General features: G+C 43.7%; 1 protein-coding gene across 2 annotated transcripts in view; it reads left to right on the top strand.

The window, feature by feature from the left end:
* The window catches only part of DBR1 (debranching RNA lariats 1), a 62,257-nt gene that overhangs the window by 23,243 nt on the left and 18,529 nt on the right, over window positions 1–20,485 (top strand). The window lies entirely within an intron of this gene.

Genomic DNA, 20,485 nt, shown 5'->3' with positions numbered 1-20,485 from the left:
TTAATACATTTTTATTATTTATTTCTTTACTCCTTATTTTTACCACCCTTATAAATATTTTTAATTTTGAAGTTTTTATTTGTTTTTAACAATATGCTCTTAATAACCTTTCATTATTATTTTTAGACATTATTTATTGGTATTATTACTTTCCCTAAGACTGCCTTCTTCAACTTAAAAAATATCCACATTTGCTTGTTTATCATATAACCGTATACCTTGATATGTATCAGATTGTAACTGTTCATCCCTCACAGACTCTTCTTTACCAATCATCACTGTAGCCTTCAATCTCCCATCAGCACTTCGCATTCTACTGTCTTTTTTATTTATGGCCATTCTCTGTCATATTCACATTCACATACCATATTCCATTCATGGTAAAAATCATGGAAGGACTGGTACACACCCAACTAATGGAATACCTTGACCAATTCTCCCTCCTGCACAAAACTCAATCTGGTTTTAGGCCTCTATTTAGCACTGAAACAGTAATTGCGGCCATTCTGGACAATTTGCGCTACTTGATCAGTAAGGGCCTCGACGCCCTAATCATGCAATTTGACATGAGTTCCGCCTTTGACTTGGTGAACCATGGAAAACTGTTACAATGCTTAGATGCAATCGGAATCAAAGGTGAAGTACTGAACTGGTTTCGAGGTTTCCTTATATCACGCACATACCAAGTCCGTTTTAATCACGATCTCTCAAATACATGGAGAAAGCCATCTGGCATGCCACAAGGATCACCGCTATCCCCTTTGCTCTTCAATGTTTACATGTCCTCATTGGGTGCACAACTATCCCAGTTGGGGATAAAACTATTTAGCTACGATGATGACTTCACGATAATCATCCCATTCACCAACTCTCTCAGAAGTCACCCCCAAAGCAACAGAAGTATTAAATCGGATGGAACAATGGATGACTGAATTCAGACTAAAACTAAACTCAGAGAAAACAAAATTTTTCATAGCAGCGCCATACCCACTCGACACTAAAGCACCAATGTGCATCAACAACCTTAGTTATCCAATTCAACCCACTATGAAGATACTGAGTGTAACACTGGACCAATATCTGACCATGAAAGACCAGGTTGACTCCTTGATCAGAAAAATCTTTCACACCCTCTGGAAACTCCGGTCCATCAGAGCTTACTTCTATGTCTCATCATTTCAAATTCTAGTACAATCCCTTATTCTGAGTCAACTCAATTATTGTAACATTGCCTACTTGGCACTTCCCCAAAAATACATGCGGCGATTGGAACTAGTTCAAAATACAGCGGTTAGACTACTTTGTGGACTGAAGAAGTTTGATCATGTGACACCTTCCTATCGACTCTTACACTGGCTACCGATGGAGGCACGTGTGAAATTCAAGTTTAGTTGTTTTTGCTTCAAGGTACTCTATGGCTTAGCCCCTAAATACATAACAGACCTTTTCTCTTTCTCAACCAACAGACACAAGCAAAGCTCACACCTGAACTTCGTTTCTCCACCGGTTAGAGGTTGTAAATTTAAAAGTCATCATCAACATCTTCTCGCACATCAAGCAGCATTATGGCGCAAAGACCTTGAACAATTGCTTGTGCCTACTACCTATGGAGAATTCAGGAAACACCTGAAAACACATCTATTCCTGAAATACTTAGGAAACCAACCTATTCAATCTTAGTCCTTAACAACCGAGCGCAAGAACCACCTGTCGCTAAATCTGTACTTTGTTTATTCATTCAATCTGTAACTTTGTTTATTCACTCAATCTGTAACATTTCTAATCATTGTAAACCGCACGGTCCTGCGGTATATAAACTGTTATTATTATTATTATTATTTATTCTTTCTTTACCTTACATGGCACATTATTGCACACAAATACATTCACCCATGTGCTATCCTCATATCACTATGCACTCATTCTATGATATATTTATAACATTATATAGTTTCTTACACAATCACTTACATTTCACAGGACCCCTGAGGAAGGCAGTTAAAGTCGAAACATGGACCATGCTGGGTCCACAAAATTTATTTCATATGTGGATTATTTTGCCTGGAACTGCTGACTGCATCATTTGTTGACCAAATCATGAACATCTCCTTCCACAGTATATCTTTGTTTCTTCTTTTAGTTTGGACTTGGCTCATTTTGAATATTTTTGCTGTTTTATTTTTCAAAGGACTCCTCTGAGGAAGATCATATCTGCCGATACACAGACCATGTTGAGTCCTAGTATATACCACTGAATTTTGTGACTTGCTGCTTCTTTTTAGATATATTTTTGTTTTTATAATAAATATTTTATATTTTTATTGTTTTTACCTGTGTCATCCTTATACTATGTTGTTTCCACTTTTTTCTTTTTTGAACATTTTTCCTTGTGGTTACTTTTACTGCTTTGTTGGTGTTTGTTTCCAATTAGGACTGAAAACATTTTGATAACTGGTTAACCGGATGTTTCAAATGTAGTGCTTGTAGTTGGGGGAGGAGTCAGTCTTGGACAGGAGACAAGCTACTATCCACAAGACAGTGGCTGCTTATAGGCTGCTCCTGGAAGAATACTGGGGGCAGAAAGTTGGGGGTAGATCAGAGAAAAATCAAAATATAAAAAACCCAAAAGAACAGAAAACAAATAGCAAGAATAGAGCAAAAACCTATCTATGGGGAAATTAGCGACATGGGCTACTGTTAAGATGTCTAATTTTACTACCGTGTTTCCCCAAAAATAAGACCTTCTCCAAAAATAAGCCCCAGCATCATTTTTGGGGTAGTCTTAATATAAGCCCTATCCCCAAAATAAGCCCTAGTCCCAGTATTCATCGGCAACTCTTCAATCTGCCACCATTGTTCCCACCTCGCAGCCAAACCCCTGCTGACCCTCCATCCTTCCCTCCCCGCCGACCTCGAGTGAGCCCTACCCACATCCAAAGCAGCGTCGGGCCAGCAGCATTCTAAACAGGCTGCTTTGGCCGTGTCTATTGGGGATTTCACTCTGCCACGTCATCAGTAACATGGCAGAGTGAAATCTCCGACGGACAAGGCCAAAGCAGACTGTTTAGAGTGCTTCCGGCCCGACGCTGCTTTGGATGAAGGTAGGGCTTGCTCGGGGTCAGTGGGAGGGAAGGATTGAGGGTCAGCTGGGATTCAGCTGCACGACAGGGGGTGCTCAAGGGTTCTGCTGCACAAGGGATGGGAGGGAGGGAAGGATAGGAGCTGGGCAAGGGTTATGCTGCACGAGGGATGGGAGGGAAGGAAGGATAGAAGCTGGGCAAGGGTTTTGCTGCCCGAGGGAGGGAAGGATAGAAGCTGGGCAAACTTCTGCTGTGCAGGGAGATGGGAGGGGAGGAAAGATGCTGCACATATGGGGGAAAGAAAGGCAAGAGGAAGAATTGGGGTGAAGAAGAGGAAGGGAGAGATGATCTTGTGCATATCCCGAAAATAAGACCTAGTGCATTTTTTGGGCCCAAAATTAATATGACACTGTCTTATTTTTGGGGAAACAGTATTACACAAATCAAAAAAGAGGGAGGGGAGAAGCTGCTGTGGCTCATTGTGAAAAAGAGGGAGGGGTCTTTATTACCGTTCAAAAGAAAACAAAGTACACCTCACCAATATCACAATAACCGATGTGAAAAATACCTAGCCCCATCTTTTACAAAGCCACGCTGCTGAGCAGCCCATAGGAATAGATCGGCGTTTAACTCATGCTGCTCAGTAGCATGACTTTATAAAAAGACTTTATAAAAAGACTTTATAAGGTAACCAAAAGGTGAAAGAAAAAAACCTTAGTATTTGATATGAACAATACATTTGTTCTTCACACAGTCCATTACTGGCATAAAATACCTCCACTAAGCAGTACTATCATAATATTTATTTTGTCCTTTTATCATTTCATTATTTTTATTTATTTATTTTAAAAAAGTTTATAAACCACTTAGAATCAAAGTGGTGTATAAAACAAAGTACATAATATTAAGATACACTGAGTATCCATAAAATAGACAAAATTGACAGTTACATTACACAATCAAAATCTCCATCAACCCATGGGGTTAGAGCATGGCCAAAATTAGGTTATAATAAATCTTTTTTGTTCGTTTGTTTATTTATCCCCTGCCCTTATCCAGGGCGAGTTACATATTAACATACAAAATAAGACATAACATTTGTCGTACAAATCACATCAAAAACACACTACAAAACAAATTACACACTTACATATAAACATCAAATTGCATATGACAGGGGTGTCCAATATCGGTCCTCGAGGGCCGCAATCCAGTCGGGTTTTCAGGATTTCCCCAATGAATATGCATGAGATCTATTAGCATACAATGAAAGCAGTGCATGCAAATAGACCTCATGTATATTCATTGGGGAAATCCTGAAAATCCGACTGGACTGCGGCCCTTGAGGACCGACATTGGACACCCCTGGCATATGACATACACGTCACATCAATGACAAACATCATTTAAGGCCAAACAACTGGCCAAATCCTAATATACATCAAAATATAAAATTTCACAACTTTCAAAAAAGCACAGTTACTTACCGTAATAGGTGTTATCCAGGGACAGCAGGCAGCTATTCTCACATATGGGTGATGTCATCCGACGGAGCCCCGATGCGGACGCCTCAGAAGCAGACTTGCTTGAAGAAACTAGAATTTTCGAGTCGCCCGCGCGAGTGCCTTCCCGCTCAGCACAGGGCGCGTCTCCTCAGTTCAGATAGCTAGCAGAGAAGCCAACCAGGGGAGGTGGGTGGGTTGTGAGAATAGCTGCCTGCTGTCCCTGGATAACACCTGTTACGGTAAGTAACTGTGCTTTATCCCAGGACAAGCAGGCAGTTATTCTCACATATGGGTGACCTCCAAGCTAACCAGAATGGGATGGTGGGAGTGTTGGCAACTTGGGAGAATAAATTTTGTAATACTGTTTGGCCAAACTGTCCATCCCGTTTGGAGAAAGTATCCAGACAATAGTAAGAAGTGAAAGTAAGAATCGAGGACCAAGTAGAGCTTTGCAAATTTCCTCAATAGGTGTAGATCTGAGGAAAGCTACTGAAGCTGCCATTGCTCTGACTTTATGGGCTGTGACTTTACTGTGAAGGGGTAATCCAGCCTGGGCATAGCAGAAAGAGATACAAGCCGCCATCCAGTTGGAAATGGTGCGCTTAGAAATTGGATGTCCCAACTTGTTAGGATCGAAGGAGACAAAAAGTTGAGGAGCAGTTCTGTGTGGTTTGGTGCGTTCCAAGTAGAAGGCCAAAGCACGTTTACAGTCCAGAGTATGAAGAGCTGATTCTCCAGGGTGAGAATGAGGCTTTGGAAAAACACTGAAAGAATGATGGATTGGTTGAGATGAAATTCTGAGACCACTTTAGGTAGGAATTTCGGAAGAGTATGAAGAACCACCTTATCATGATGGAACACAGTGAATGATGGGTCAGCAACTAAAGCTTGAGCAGAAGTGAGAGCAATGAGAAATACTACTTTCCAAGTGAGATACTTCAGATGAGCCTTATCAGTTGGTTCAAATGGAGGCTTCATGAGTTGAGAAAGGACCACATTGAGGTCCCAAACCACAGGAGGTGGTTTGAGAGGAGGTTTGACATTGAAAAGTCCTTTCATGAATCTGGAAACCACTGGATGAGCAGAGAGGGGTTTCCCCTCAATAGGCTGATGAAAAGCTGCAATTGCACTGAGATGGACTCGTATGGATGTAGACTTGAGGCCAGAATTGGATAAGTGCAAAACATAGTCCAAAACAGAAGTTAAGGAGGAATGCTGAGGCTCCTTATGATGGGCAAAACACCATGTAGAAAATCTAGTCCATTTTTGGTGATAGCATTGTCTAGTGGTAAGCTTTCTAGAAGCTTCTAAAACGTCTTTTACAGATTGAGAAAACTGAAGAGGGGTTATGTTGAGAGGTACCAGGCTGTCAGGTGTAGAGACTGCAGGTTGGGATGAAGCAGAGATCCTTGACTCTGCGTAAGCAGAGAAGGAAAAACTGGAAGAAGGTATGGCTCCCTTCTGTTGAGTTGAAGTAGAAGGAAGTACCATGGTTGTCTCGGCCACCGAGGAGCGATTAGAATCATGGTGGCATGATCGGTCTTCAATTTGACTAGAGTCTTGAGAATGAGAGGGAATGGAGGAAATGCGTAAAGGAAAAGATTTGTCCATTCTAGAAGAAAAGCATCTGCTTCGAGGCGGTGAGGAGAGTATATCCTGGAGCAGAACTGAGGCAGTTTGTAGTTGTGGGAAGCTGCAAAGAGGTTTATCTGAGGCGTTCCCCACTGCGTGAAAATGTGATGAAGAGACTGAAGGGACACGTATCATGTACCTTGTAGTTTTCCTTAGGCTGTGTTTGAAGCTGTAAAAAAACCAGACCCTGTTTGTTTTTCCTTCTCTGAAATACTGCAAGGCCATTTTATGTTTGAAAGATGTGTGTTGTTATCTTGCTGTGAAGTGAATTCAATTGTTTTCATAAGCTGTATTTGTAAGAAGTTTTAGATAACAAAATTGTCTGCTATACAGGGCACCCTTTGGACTTCAGCCTTTAGATAGTAATATGCTTGTTATTTCTTTAAAGTTTCATGTGATCTGTGTCCATATATGGTTTGTATTTACGTCACATGCTGACAACACTGATTCATTTAAAATGATATAAAAGGGTTGTAGAGCTGACAATAAACTGGACATGTTTGGGAGATTTCTTGTCTCTAAGATATTGTCCCCAGATGCATCTGTCTTGCTAATGACAGAGAGAGAGTGTGGGGCAGTAATTGGGACCTATTCTTTTCAGAGACGAGGAATGGAGAGTCCATTCGTGAGGTTGCAGGAGACGACTCAAGTTGTCCGCCAAGCAATTCTGAGCCCCTTGAATGTAGACAGCTTTGAGGAAGGTGTTGTGACGGATTGCCCAGTCCCAAACTTCCAGAGCTTCTTGACAAAGGGGGGCAGACCCTGTCCGTTGACATCATACATGGCGACTTGGTTGTCTGTGCGGACGAGGACCACTGTGTCGTGAAGGAGATGTTGAAAAGCATGGAGAGCTTTGAGGATCGCTCTGAGTTCCAACTGATTGATATGACACTGACGATCCGTACTGGTCCAGAGGCCTTGAGTATGGAGACCATCGAGATGAGCGCCCCAAGCGTAGGTCGACAAGTCTGTCGTGAGGACCTTCTGATGAGGGGGCATTTGAAAAAGCAAGCCTCTGGAAAGATTGGAAGAGAGCATCTACCAACGGAGAGACTTCTTCAAAGAAGGAGTGACTGTGATGTGTCGAGAAAGAGGATTGCAAACTTGCGTCCATTGAGATGCCAGGGTCCATTGAGGAATTCTGAGGTGACGTCTGGCAAAAGAAGTCATGTGTACTATGGAAGCCATGTGACCTAGAAGCACCATGTGTCTCGCAGAGATGGAAGAGCGAGAAGACACTATGTGGCAGAGATGAAGCAGAGCTTCTAGACGTTGTTGTGGAAGGAATGCTCTGAGTTGGACGGTGTCCAGAACAGCTCCAATGAATTGTAGATTCTGAGAGGGTTGAAGATGAGATTTGGAAAAGTTGATTTCAAATCCCAAACTTTGTAGGAACCAGGTAGTCCGTTGGGTCGCTACAATAACCCCTTGAGACGTGGAATCTTTTATGAGCCAGTCGTTTAGGTAGGGAAAAACCTGAAGGAGTGTGTGGCGCAGTGGTTGAAGCTACAGCCTCAGCACCCTGGGGTTGTGGGTTCAAACCCCCGCGCTGCTCCTTGTGAACCTGGGCAGGTCATTTAATCCTCTATAGCCCCAGGTGCATTAGCTAGATTGTGAGCCCACCAGGATAGATAGGAAAAATGCTTGAGTACCTGATTGTAAAACCGCTTAGATAACCTTGATAGGCGGTATATTAAAAAATCCTAATAAAAAAAGACCATGATTCCTTAGAGCTGCGGCTACCACTACCAGGCACTTGGTGAACACTCTGGGAGACGAGGCCAGGCCAAAGGGTAGAACTCTGTATTGGTAATGCAGATTCCCCACCCGAAATCTGAGATATTGACGGGAGGCCGGATGAACGGGAATATGAATGTAGGCCTCCTTGAGATCCAGAGAGCATAACCAGTCGTTCTGTTCGAGAAGGGGATAAAGAGATGCCAGGGACAACATTCAAAATTTTTCTTTGACTAGAAATTTGTTGAGAGCCCTGAGATCCAGAATGGGTCGCAGATCGCCTGTCTTCTTCGGAACAAGGAAGTATCGGGAGTAAAACCCCCTGTTCTGCTGTTCCAAGGGGACTGGTTCGATGGCATGGAGACGAAGCAGAGCTTGAGCTTCCTGAAGAAGGGCAGTCTGGGATGGATTGGAAGGATACTCTCTTGGAGGAAGCTCTGGAGGAACATGAGTGAAATGAAGAGAGTATCCTTCCCTGATGATGGTAAGAACCCAGAGGTCTGATGTAATTATGGTCCATCTGTTGTAAAAATGATGGAGACGACCTCCTGTAGGGGGAAAGGGAGACAGAGACAAAATGATGGAGGTTATGCTCTGTTTTAAACAGTCAAAAAAGCTGAGAAGCCTTAGGTGCAGCAGAAGGTTGGGATTTCTGTTGCTTCTGAGGTGGCTATTTTTTCAGAGGAGGGCGAGTATAAGGAGCTGGTTTTGGAGCAAAACGCCTTTGATAGATAGCAGGACGTGCAGGCTTGGCAGGTGTTGGCTTTGGTTTTTGGTCTGACAATTGAAGCAAATGACTTTTCATGGTCAGATAATTTTTTAGTGGTTGCCTCGATTGACTCGTCAAAGAGGTTGTTGCCTTGACAAGGGATGTTAGCCAGGCGGTCTTGAAGATTAGGGTCCATGTCAATGGTTCGAAGCCATGCAAGACGACGCATAGCCACAGAGCAAGCAGCCGCTCGGGCAGATAACTCAAAGGCATCGTAAGATGACTGCAGGAGATGGAGACGCAACTGAGAGAAAGAATCAATGATTTCTTGAAACTCAAAATGCATGTGATTATCCTTATAAGTCAAAAATTTTGGCAGTAGAGAAAGAAGAAATTCAAAATAAGTAATGAAATAAAAATTATAATTGAGAACTGAGAACTTTAGAAGACATCATAGCATTTTGGTAGATGCGAAGGCCAAATTTGTCCATAGTTTTCCCCTGCCTTCCAGGAGGGACTATGGCATAGACCTTGGAAGGATGGGATCTCTTCAAGGAAGATTCAACCATTAGGGATTGATGAGATAACTGTAAGTTGTCAAATCCCTTGTGATGCACTGTTTTATACCTCGAGTCCAATTTTCCAGAAACTGCTGGTATGGAAAATGGAGTCTCCATGCATCGAGTAAAAGTCTGGTCAAAAAGCTTGTGAAGTGGAAGCTTGAGACTCTCTGCCGGAGGCTGAGGAAGACGCATGACTTCGAGATATTCCTTAGAACAGGGGTGCCCAACACGTCGATCGCGATCGACCAGTAGCTCAGGAAGGCAACGTGAGTCGATCGCTAGACTCGTGTTGCCGTCCTGATCTACCGGGCCGATCAGCCTTCCTCTGTGTTCTCCCTAGGGCCTTTTAGCTGGGCGGTCCACCCAGCTGTCATCTGCTGCCGCCGCTGCTGAACATTAAAAAAAAACCCGGATTGGAGATTTCAGCCCGTAGCGAACTTATGCTCCCGGCTCTAACGTGTGCATGCCGGCTTCTCTTCTCTTCCCTCCGAAACCGGAAGTTATGTCCGGGGGGGGGGGGAAGGCCGGCACGCACATGTTGAGAGCCCTGAAGCAAGCGTTCGCTACGGGCTAAGGCGGGAGACAGGTTAGTGAAGCATTTCCTCTTCTTGCTGCCGGGTCCTGCCTACTTTCTGTTTCCGCGAAGGCAGGACCCGGCAGCATTTCCCCCAATAGGTCGATCGCGATGCTGGTTGGCCGAAGCAGGGACAGCTTGGGGCGGCGTCGGCTTTCGGGCCTATTATTGGTGGCAGTTTGGGTCCTGGTCCCGATGGCAGTTTGGTCCCCGTTGGCAGTGGCAGTGGCTTGGGGGAGGGCAGGGAGAAAGAAAGAAAAAGGGCAGGCAGGTAAGACAGAAGGAAAGAAGAGAAACAGAAAAAAAAGAAAGGGAGGCAGAGAGAAAGAAAGGGAAGGGAGAGAAGAAGGAAAAGTTGGGGGAGGGAATGAGGTCTGGAGGAGAGGAAGCATACAGGCTAAAAGAAGGGAAGAAAGATTGGATGCACAGTCAGAAGAAGAAAGTGCAACCAGAGACTCATGAAATCACCAGACAAGGTAAGAAAAATTATTTTATTTTAAAATTTAGTGATCAAAATGTGTCTGAATTTATATCTGCTGTCTATATTTTACACTAAGGTCCCCTTTTACTAAACCACAATAGAGGTTTTTAGCACAGGGAGCCTTTGAGCGTCGAGAGCAGCGCTGGGCATTCAGCGCAGCTCCCTGTACTAAAACTGCTATCGTGGTTTAGTAAAAAGGGAGGGGGGTATATTTGTCTATTTTTGTATGGTTGTTATTGAGGTGATAGTGCATAGAGTCATCTGCTTTGACCTCTTTGAAAAACCCTGGAATAAGAATGATAATTAACATTTTCTATGTGTACAGTGTGCTTTGTGTTTTTTTAAAATTTTATTGTTGGTAGATCATTTTGACTTGGTCATTTTATGTTGAATCAATTTTTATTATCAAAATATACAAAATCACAAACCAACAAGCACGAATCACAATTACAAAGAATAATCAGATACAAGAGATCGGATTCAACACCCCTCCCACCCCACCCCCACCCCAAACCCCCTGATCTGACAAATAGCAGAACCCTAGTGCAGTAGGCTTGGACTCAGATAACCCACTGCCAGCGAGAAAAGTTAAACTCCAACACTGAGAAGAGAGAAAAAAAAAAAAAAAAAAAAGGGTGGGGAAGGGGGGGGAAAAGAAATAGAAGGTGCCCTGGTGCCCTCACAAAAATACAACAAGCTCGGGGCCCAGAGAGAATTACAATAAATTAAGGATGTCACTTCGAGCACGTGGTGCTAATGAAAAAAGATAAGAATCCCAGATCCGCAGAAATTGGCGTTTTCTTCGCAGGCTAAAAGACGCATCCTTCCGCTCCAACAGCAGCAGAGCATGCAAACGATTCCTCCAAGCCCAAAAGGAGGGCAAGGTATCTCCAATCCAAACAGCCAGAATCACCTTCTTCCCCAGGACACCCACCCGTCTCATAAACTGCCGCTGACCCGAATCAGACAAACAAAAGGCCTCATATTTATCCAGCAGGAGACCAGCAGCAGAAAGGGGGAGTGCTTTACCAAAAATGCGCTCCACATAAGATAAAACCCGTCTCCAGAAGAGTTTAATTTTCACACAGGACCAAAAGGCATGAATAAACGAGTGGGGTTGCTGGAGACACTTGGGACACAACGGAGAATCCGTATAACCTGAATAATATAACTGACTTTTCGTAAAATAGCCGCGATGAATCACCCTAAATTGACACTCCCGGAGATCTGCATTAACAGACACTCCTGGAATTCTGGAAATTAAGGAAGGGAGATCCAAAGCGTCCTGAGCCATCCCCAAATCTTGACACCAGCGAGCTTGGAGTGCAGCACGATCAGCCGGACCTAACCAACGCTGGAGATCTTTATAAAGACCTGAAACCGTAAACCCAGTCTCCAAATAGGGATCCAGTAGTGTCGCAAATCTATCCTCGATCGGAAACGCCAAAGCGGCTCGGGGGAGAGATTGGATATAATGATGAAGTTGCCGAAACGCAAAAAAATCACCCTCAGAAAAAATTCCAGACCGGACTAGAACATCCCAAGATTTTAAAGAGCCATCAGCCTGGAGAACATGAGCAAGCAGCGTATAATCCCGAGATGCCAGTTTACGAAAACAAGCATTCTCTCTACCAGGGCTAAATTGCAGATTCCCCTGAATAGGTAAGTATCTGGTAGTCGAGGGAGTACCCTTCCAGGAATGCAATACATAAGACCAGATGATGCGTAGAGAGTGTAACAACACACTTCCCCTAAATGGCACCGGTAAGGCAGAACGAGGCGACTGCACCAAGGACAAAATATGCCAAGGGGCAAAAAAATCCTTCTCATAAGGTTTCGGAGTAAAATCCTGGCGATCCGAAAGCCACTCCCCCAGGTAACGCAACAAACAGGCCGCATTGTATAACCGGAACTGCGGTAACCCCAGTCCCCCGCTTCCCCACGAGCCAAACAGGTAACGCAACGCCACCCGTGGTCGTCGACCCCCCCAGCAGAATCTAGAAAGCATAGAATGCAATTTAGTAATGTCCCGTTTCAGAAGCCACAAAGGAAGTAATTGCAAAGTATAAAGCCATTTTGGAAAAAGGATCATGTTAAACAAATGGATCCTGCCTAATAAAGACAGTGGAAGAGGAGACCAACGAGCAAAACACGCAGTCGAGGAACAGAACAAAGAATCAATGTTGACGCGATATAACGTCGAAGTGCAAGGCGTCAACAAGATCCCTAAGTAACGAAACGAAGAGGAAGCCCATTGAAGCGGGAAGGGCCCAGGCCAAGAGTCCCGTAACGACGAGGACGTGGCCAACGCTAAAGATTTGTCAAGATTAAGCTTAAAACCAGAATAATCGCCATATTCCTGAAAAGTGGCCATCACTTGGTCATTTTAAAAGTAGCTCGCAAGCCCAAAAAGTGTGGGCACCCCTGCCTTAGAATATTTGGAGCCAGTATCCAATTTAACATCCAAGTCTACAGCCATCTGTCGTAGGAAAGATGAAAAAGATAGCTGATCCGGTGATGCCTTGTCTCGAGAAGGACTCTAGGACGTCAAGGCAGCATGTGTCGAAGAAGAAGCTTCGGCATGGAAAAAAGTCTCATAGGAACCTGGTGACTTGGACGAAGCAATCGAGGCCGGGATATCCTCGAGATCCAGCATCGGAGACCTCGAATGAGGAGTCAGTGGTTTGGTCGAGGTTGGAGTAGAGCGAGGCTTCGAGGAAGATGGAATATCCTGCGAGGAACGATGCCGGGAAGAATGCCTCGATGAAGGCCTCGAACGATGGTGAGAACTGTGTCTAGAACCAGACCTCGAGGATCGAGGAGATTTTGCCTCGGAGATGGAAGCAGCCGATGCCAATGTATGAATAGGACTAGAGGCTGTAGATTGAAGCTCCAGAGGCTTGGAGGAGGAACCTCGATGCACTCGCAAAGACTCTGCTCCCTGCTGAGAGTGTGAGGAATCCTGTCGATGCACTCGCAAAGAATCTACTCCTTGCCTTTCGTGCTTAGGTGACAGACCAGACATTCGCAGAGACTCTGCTTCATGCAAAGAGTGTGACTCCGACTGGGACATAGGAAGCGGCTCGACCTCACGGGAGTCTTCTGAATGCCCAGGCAGGATAATAGGAAGCAGTTTAGGACCCATAATAGTAAGATACTGAAGAAACTGCTTCTCTAAAATGGTCTGGAAAGAAGCCGGCAAGGTGGGATCCGCGTCTGAAATTGGACCACCTGCCTTGGTTGAAGGTTCCTTCAAGGCAGTGTGAGTGTGCTTCGACTTAGCAGTCTTAGACACTTTAATCACCACCGGCGGAACAGACTGCTGAGCTATCTGACCTTAGGAAACAGGGGAAGATACAGCAGATGACGTCGAAGCAAGAGCCGCTGCAAACAATGAAGGCTTGATGAGACTCGAGGTTGAAGCAGGAGGCACGGAAAGAGGCTCGATAGAAGAGCTTGTCTACTTGAATGCAACGACGCTTAAAAGCAAGAGGCTGAAGTGTTTGGCAAGGCAGGCACGACCTGGGATGATGTGAAGGCCCAAGGCACTTGAGGCAGCGTCTATGAGGGTCTGTGATCGAGATTGCGCACCGACACTTGCTACACTTCTTAAAGCCTGTAGCAGGCCGGGACATAGGCCGAAAAACAGTCGCTGCAAGGTCAAAGCTCGTGGGCTGCGGCCGAGCGGCCCGTCCCGGAGAACAGACCTATGACAAAATTTTTTTTTTTTTTTTAAACTAGATAAAAACAAAGAAAACAAAAGAAAACAGCGATTCGTGAAGAAAAGACACCAACCGCGGTTGAGAGAAGGCAAAAGTGAACAAAGTTGAACGCAGAAAGTCAAAGACGGACTTCTCGGCTCCGCGGAAAACTAAGAACTGAGAAGACGCGCCCTGTGGTGGGCGGGAAGGCACTTGCACATGCGCTGTGCGGGCGACTCGAAACTTCTAGTTTCTTCAAGCAAGTCTGCTTATGAGGCGTCTGCATCGGGGCTCCGTCGGATGACGTCACCCATATGTGAGAATACCTGCAAGCTTGTCCTGGGATAACATAATGATAGTGCCATTCTCTGAGAAACTCGAGAGCTCCATACTAATAAACAGTAACACCAATAAATCTGACCCAGCAAGGTCCTTATTTCACGGGGACCTCCCACTTCTTCAGTGCAGAAAAACTCAGCATCGGCTCCTTCAACATTTATAAAAAACAAGAGTTCCTCCAATATTCAAAATAACACTGAAAAAATGGTGTCTTGGTTTTTTAATAAAACTTCTACATACTGCTTACATTACTCCTTTTCCACCCAAAAGATCTGCACTTCACCTCTAACCATGAATGTAATTGAAAAATCAGCGCTGCTCACACTGCTGGAGTACTTGTTTCTGATCTCTGACCTCCGCTATAATGTGATCCAATATGAAGCATCTCTGATCCTCATATACAGTATATGATCATAATTTATATAGTGCTCTACCATAAGTGCCCCCAGTTTCATTCTCAGTATCACACTGCGGTGCTCCATCATGTGAACTGTAAATTGACAGGAGGTTTGGTCCACATAAAGTTTGCGACATGGACAAATAATACAATAAACTACAAAGTTTACCTCACAAGTGAAATGTTGCAGTTTATAACTTTTACAATCCTCAAGATTTATAAATTCCCTCATTGTTAAAATAGTATCACAAATTGAACATTGTTGACAAGGGGAATGTTCCACTGCTGAAGATATATCTCTTTTAAGATGACTCAGCTGTTCCTTTAAATTCCATCCACAACAAAAAGCAGTTCTCGGTTCAAAGCCACCAAAAGCAGGGACAAGTTGACACAACTCCTCAATATTTACTAATGATCCTCAGTAGCTGATTACTTTTCATCATGGTAAAATAACCCATCTTAATTGTAGCTCACATGGATAACTTCCCCTTCACCTTTGATTACAGTGTGTTAAAAAAAACAACAACAAATCAGTTAGGAGCAGATTCTGTATGCTGTGGCCAAGTTGTACATGCATATCTGTGCACATTGCTGATTTGCATGTGCAACTTAATTGTCAATTAACAAGCAATTATCAGCATTAATTAGAATTTACATGCTCATGGGAGGGAAAGTGTTTGGATATACACTTCTCCCTCCGTATTTGCGGTTTCAGCATTCGTGGTTTCGATTATTCGCGGTTTTTAGCTTGATGGCTCCTCCCCCCCAATTACGTCAGCTTGCATAGAGAAATCGCTGATTCCAAGCATTTACAGAGAAAATTGCTGATTCCCAGCACTTTCTTCGCTGTGTTTTGCCTCTCCTTCAGGAACAGGCCAGGTCTCCCACCATGTTATTCGTGGTTTCACCATATTCACGATGGTTTTTAATAGAAAAGTTATTTGCAGTTTTTCTGTATTCGCGGGTCTGTTAATCCCCTATCGCAGCGAATACGGAGACATGATTTGTGAAGTTATTTTTAATATTTACACATGCCATGTACTAAAGGGTAACAGTACAGCATATCTTGTTTTTCTTCAAAGTGGGGAGCACCTTGAGGTTGTGGGTCCAAACCCTACACTGCTCCTTGTTACCCTGGGCAAGTCACTTAATCCTCCGCTGCCCCAGGTACATTAGATAGATTGTGAGCCCACTGGGACAGATAGGGAAAATGCTTGAAGTATGTAAACCGCTTTGAGTGTGGTTGTAAAACTACAAAAAGATTGTATACAAGTCCCATTCCCTTTATAAATCCTTGAAGCATTGAATACTATGTTAAAGAGCTGATCTAAAATTCTTGCAGATCTCAAAGCAATACAAAGAGGGTGCTGATAAGTCCTTGGCTTTGTAAAGAAAACAGGCTACAGGACTGAAAATATTTATTTACTCTATATGTTCTTGACATTGTTCTAACTTCTTTAACTCGTCCAAGAAAAATTATTTTGTTTGTTCTACAAATCGCTTGTCTGCAGCTATTGCAGCATCCTCAGTGCTTGAAAACTTTCTTCCTTTGAGGAGTTTCTTGAGGTTAGGAAAGAGATAGTAGTTCGAGGGGACTAAATCAGGTGAGCAGGCCAGGTGTTTCAGAACTTCAAAGTGAAGATCTGCCAGTTTCTGCTGCGTAATGGCTGCCTTGTGAGGAGCAAACCAAAAAAATTCACCAAATAGTTCCACAGTCGAGAGGGAACAACCAAAAGACAAAACAGCAATGTGGAGACAATGGTCTTGATAAACAGTTTATTGTGAAACAGTCTTCACAAATAAAAATGATGCGTAAATTTGTAAAATCTAAATTGTACACAGTATCAATTCTGTGGTATGGACCTGACACGGAACGAGAATTCGTGGTAGCCAATCAGCTAGCAGCTCTGCACGGGCAGGAGCAAAGGAAAGTTGCTCCTGCCATGGTTCTCCACTGGACCACCAGGAATTTGAAAAGTATTCAGGACAGGGAGAAGGAGGCGGGAGGGCTCTCTACTGTCCCAGCCCACCGCTGGACCACCAGGTCTTACGGCAGGTCTGCAACAGATTCGGGAGGGGGTGGGTCAGCTCTGACCCAAATATAAGCCAAGACCCCCATTTTTGGGTCATTCTTTGCCCCAAATTCTCAGTTTATCTGAGGAATAAATTAGGATACCCTATGCCCTAATAGCTAGTGTTGGCTGAAATAACTGCAATGAGATGCTTCTTGTAGCCATCTACCAGTCTCTGACATCGGTCTGAGGAAAGTTTGGCCCACTCCTCAATGCAGAAATCTTTCAGCTGTGAGATGTTTGAGGGGTTTCTTGCATGTACAGCCCGTTTCAAATCGCCCCACAGCATCTTAATGGGATTAAGATCAGGGCTTTGACTCGGCCACTCCAGAACTCTCCATTTCTTAGTTTTCAACCAGTCCTTGGTGGATTTACTGGTATGTTTTGGGTCATTGTCATGTTGCAGGGTTCAGTTCCGCTTCAGCTTTAATTTTCTTCACATGTTCCTCAAGCACCCGCTGATACACGGTAGAATTTATGGTGGATTTTATGATGGTGAACTGGCCAGGTCTTGCTGCAGCAAAGCATCCCCAAACCATGAAACTTCCACCTCCATGCTTCACAGTTGATATGAGGTTCTTTCCTGCATTTGGTGTATGCCAAACATGTCCTCTTATCTGGTATCCAAATACAGTAATTCAATTTTAGACTCATCTGTCGATAGAACACTATTCTAGAAGTCCTGATGTTTGTCTACGTTCTCTCTGGCAAACTTCAGTCTGGCCTTTATGTTTCTCTTAGAGAGCAAAGGTTTCTTCCTTGCACACCTCCCATGCAAGTTAAATTTGAGCAGTCTCTTTCTGATTGTAGAGGCATGTACTTTCACATCAACAGTAGCAAGTTCCTGCTGTAGGTCCCATGATGACATTTTAAGGGTTTTGGAGACTTAGCATCTTTTGGTCTGCTTTGGGGGTCAACTTGCTTAGACGGCCAGACCTGGGCATGTGGCAGTTGTTTGGAAAGTGCTCCACTTGTACACTATTTTCTGGACCATGGAATGGCTAATGTCAAATTCTTTGAAGATCTTTTTAAATCCCTTAGCAGACTTAGAAGCTGCTACAATTTTCTTTGTGAAGGCCTCAGACAGCTCTTTTGATCTCACCATGGTGTTCACTCTCACCGCAGCAGTCATGAGTACACCAAATTAAATGTCTGTGATTTAAGTATTAATTTATAAAGCCACTTTGACCTTCTATAATACAGCATATCCTATAGCCAAGGGGTCAAATGCAGATGTTAGTTAGGTACAAGAAGGATGGTACAGCATGTGTTGGGATAAACAGATGGGAGGCTAAACTCAAGGCAAATTGTTTATACAGTTAAACCAAGGAATAAGGGTCTGGTTCAGTTAATGTGTGTGGCAAGCTACTCCTGGTGCAGAATGAGTTTAGTCAATCACCTTATGTATTAAAGGCTTGGGTGAAGAGCCAGGCTTTCACCTGTTTCCTGAAGTAGAGGTAGTTGGGAGTTAGATGTAGTTTCTCCGGGAGAAAATTCCAAAGCATGTGGGCTACTCCTGAGAAGGCTCACTAACAAGTATCACATTGTACAATTTCTTTTGATGAGGGTACAGATAGTGATGCTCCTTGAGAGGACCTCAGCGATCTCGACAATGTATAAAGGATTAGCTTGTCATTTAAGTATTCTGTCCCATTTTGTCTGTTTATCTTTGTTCTCTGGATAGCCCCAGTCAAGAAAAGTGTACACTATAAATCAGATCAACAGCAAAGAACAGTGTAACTAGAGGATTTCGAAATAAAATTGTTTAGGACAGGAGTTCTCAGCCTAGTACTGAGGTCTTGCCCGGAAGGTAAGGTGTTTAGTGTATCTACAATGAATGAGATACATTTGAATGCTCTACTTCTAGTTGGAAATCTCTCGCTCTTGCATATTCATTGTTTGTATCCTGATATCCAGTGTTCCCTCTAAACTGGGCAAGAGTCCTCCATCTGCTTTTCTTCCAGTGGGGGCTTTCCTTTCAATGGGAGGTGGTGCTACAATGTTGTGTTTTCATTCACTACAGACAGGCAGGTTCCCTGAAGTCCTGCAGAGCTTGCCTGTCCCTAATGAAACAGCACCTTCTACTAAAAGCAATATAGGTAGAGTATTACCACACAGCTTAGAGGGAATATACCTGATAACCTGATTGGGTAGGTGTATTCGTAGTATTGGATTGAAAACCACTGGTTTAGGATAAATTGCTATTTTTTAGCTGCTGATCTGTTTAGGTTATTTCAGCAATACTACCAATTTGTAGGATTATTTACATGGGTGGGAATCTTTTTAAGATATTCTTTACCACTGTAACAATCACTGTTCTTCTGACCCTTATTAAAAGGAAAAAAACTTTTTTTTTATATTGAAACATTAAGCAGTCAAATGTTTAACCTGTATTAAGTAAAAAAAAAAAAAATTAAAATACCTGCAGGAGCTGTAAGGGATGCGTTTCATGGAGTAAGATTGCTTGATTCCAATTTTAATGTGCCTGCAATATATTTCTTGATTCCTGATGCTATTACCTAGAGCAGGGGTCTTCAAACTTTTCACCCCAGGGCCACATTGAGTACTTCAGCAGTTTCAGTGGGCCGTAGTTAAAAAACAAAAAACTCTCTAGATATGAGTTTTATTGAAAGCAGAAATTAAAAAAAAAAAAATATTCCAGCTCTTCTCCCAAACACTGGCTGAGTCATTTGTTCTTAGTTCTCAGTTCTCTCTGTATACTGTCCTTGCTTAACACCAGCTTCCCCTACTGTGCTGGGAACTACATAATCATCTATATCTCAAATGGTCAAAACTTACTTGCAGACTCCCATTAATTCTGTCCACTCCTTAGTTTTAAATTGGATGCTGTTGGAATTGTTCTCCTCCTTTGAGCTTTTCAACTTCAGTCCATATTCTTAAGACCAAAGGGTAACTAGCTTTCAGTTGGCTCTTTCTCTCTCCATCTGGGTCTGGATTCTTAGAAGCCCTACTCTGTTTCCATGTTCAGGGTAGAGAAATTTGTCCCTTTCCCCACAAACCAACCATCTGATCCCATCTGCACAAGCCTCGAATAGCTTGCCACCTTTCTTTCACTCCTTCCAGTATCTTACTAAATCTATCCTCTTCCCCATTCCAGCATGTGCTCTATTTCTTTATCCCTTCTTTCCATTCAGTATGTGCTTTCTCTCTCTTTCTCCTCTCCGCATCCTTACAGAGTCTGCTTCCCTCTCCTCACTTCCCTTCAGCATTTGTTACCTGTTGCCCTTCCCCCCTCTCCCTTCAGCGCCACTCAACCTCTTTTCCTTGTTGGGCCATCTCTCTCCCTTCCCTTCTTGGGTGCTCTTCAGAGTTTTCTCCTTCTGAGGTGTCCAGACATGGTAACGTTCTCACAAATCCTGCGCGACTGCCCTGAAACTTCTCCTCTGACGCAATTCCTGTTTCCGCCTGTGTGGCTCGCGTCAGAGAAGAAGATTTGGGGCAGTCGCGTGGGACTTGTGAGAATGGTTACCACGTCCAGACACCTCAGAAAGAGAAAACTCTGAAGAGTGCCCGTGAAGGTGAGGGGGAAGGGAGTGAGATAGCTTGACAAGGGGAAGAGATGCCTGGATGTTTCCCTCTAAACTGCTGATTCCAGCCAATCCAGCTCTGATCCTTAGCCGCATTCATGCCCAGCTTGTCCAATTGGCGCATTTCCACACAATTCTTCTGCGGGC

Source organism: Geotrypetes seraphini, chromosome 5 (genome assembly GCF_902459505.1).
Source record: "Geotrypetes seraphini chromosome 5, aGeoSer1.1, whole genome shotgun sequence".
In the NCBI taxonomy this organism is placed as follows: Eukaryota; Metazoa; Chordata; class Amphibia; order Gymnophiona; family Dermophiidae; genus Geotrypetes; species Geotrypetes seraphini.
Note: the sequence above shows the minus strand (reverse complement) of the source record. Positions and strands in the feature narration are given on the sequence as shown.